The following is a 2,181-nucleotide window of genomic DNA, read 5'->3' as shown; positions in this document are numbered from 1 at the left end:
AGATGCTACAAAAAAAAAAATCTTCTGATGTTCTAATGCATATATAATCTCATTCATTCTACCAGAGGCATTTGTCAGATACTCTGAAATGCAGCTATCTTGAAGACTTCTAAATTGAGAAATTAACAAATACTGAAATATACCTATTCCTTCTTAAAAGACACTCAGCTTTGATATTTGTTTTAGGGGGCTCATAGCAGGGGGCTTTAAAATTTTCAGGACAGTTAAGTGGAGAATGGTCCTACGTGGCAGCATGCATGCTCAGAATCTTCTGATGTCGTTTTGCAACTACTCAAAGAAGAGGTACTTCTTTTCAGATTCTTCTCCATCCTTGTATTCAAGGTATCTGATGCCTTGGTTTATCTCCTCAACAATTAGTCCGAGCATCATCAGAACTCTAACATAACCCTTTCGATTCTATACTACTTGCCAGCTAATTTTTACCATGTGTCTTTTCATTCACTGGCTGGCTGCTTTCCCAGCAAACAGCCTTGAAGTTCTGCAGCGTTCTTGGTATGCTGAGGACTCTACAGCTCATTGCTCTGCTACTAACTTCTAGGAACTTTAATTGCTCTCCTTGAAATCCCTCACTACACGGAAGTTTCCAATAGTACGTACAAGGGGCCACTCTTGCGATTCCCACTTGAACCTGTAATACACATGTGAAATAAAAAGGTCAAAAGCATTACTCTTCACTCAGCCTCTCCAACCCCACAAGCCTCTTACTCCACCATCTTAGCAAAGGGCCCTGTGCCAAGTGTTCTTCCGGCAAAGGCCCTAGGAGTCATCAATGATCCATCTCTTTCTTTTCTTTCCACTCTTTTATATTGGTTATAGAAAGTAGTGGGTTTCATTTTGGCAAATTCATATATGGACATAAGATACTTTAATAATTTCTGCTGCCACCCAATCCTCCCTACATCACCTCCTGCCCCACCTGTGGGTCACGTTTCACACTGGGGGAGGGGTTCAGTGCATGTGACCTCTCTTTTATTATTTTTAGTTTTGGTCTTTTTGAGACAGCTTGTTGCTATGCAGTTCAGGCTAGACTTCAACTCACTTTGTATCCCAGGCTGGCCTTGAACTCAAAGCCATCCTCCTGCCTCAGCCTTCCAAGGACTGGGGTTATAGGCATGTACCACCATGCCCAGCTCAGACCTCTTCTTTCAAATCCCATCTCCAGTGATTGAGAAACATCCTCGTGAATACGTATCTCTTATCTGGCCTGTCTTTTACCAACCCCATTGCTAGTGAAAGCCTCTGTCATCCCCAGACTGCTCCTACTGGCGGGCTACTTCTTTTCACCTCTTGGCCTTGGACAGCTCTCTAAATGATCACTTGAGAGATTCTTTCAAAATGTAAACCGCTGGCTTCATTGACCTACTTAGAGCCGCTTGATGTTTTTCATCGTTCCACACAGAACAAAAACCATGAGCCTCATTTCGAAATCTTAGACTTAGCTTTGTCTCCTTTATAACTGTATTCCTTCTCCAGTTTCCTGACTTTGTTTCAATAACACTTCCTTTCCATGTTTTCCTCAGAGGGAACACAACAGGAAAGCCACCACCCTAGGGCCCTTGTACTGGCTCTGTCCTGCCTAGAATTCTTCTTCTGGACATTCAAGGGGCTCATTTCTTCATGTCATTCAGAAAGGACCTCTTTCTTTTTTTGACCTCTTCCATGTTTCTAGACACCCTACTGCAAATGAAATAGCTGTCACTATTATTTTATTCTATTTTATTATTGCTACCTGGACCATAGGTTGTGTGATTTATCTAGTGTATTTCTTACTCACTGACCAGAAAGTCTAAAACTATGTATCATTTTTAAAATGTATTTTAAAATTTTTATTTATTTACTCGGTACAGAGTCTCACTACCCTGCTTGGACTTGTAGTGATCCTTCTGTCTCAGCTCTGCAGCACCAGGATTCCAGGTGTGAGCCACCACACCCAGTTTCAGGGTGAGCATGGTGTGCCCGGGATTCCAGGGTCAGCACAGAATCCGGTATCAGGGATCAAACCCGGGTCCTTGCACTTTCCAAGCAGGTGCTTAGACCGTCAAACTATCTCCCCAGCCCTAAAACCATAGATCTTACCTGCCTTATTCATCAAAATATTCCCAGCCCCTAGACCAGGTCCTAAAGCTTAGCAGCACACGTCATATTAGTTAAAATAAATAC

This window comes from Octodon degus, unplaced genomic scaffold, assembly GCF_000260255.1.
Source record: "Octodon degus isolate 3935 unplaced genomic scaffold, OctDeg1.0 scaffold00047, whole genome shotgun sequence".
NCBI lineage: Eukaryota > Metazoa > Chordata > Mammalia > Rodentia > Octodontidae > Octodon > Octodon degus.
Note: the sequence above shows the minus strand (reverse complement) of the source record.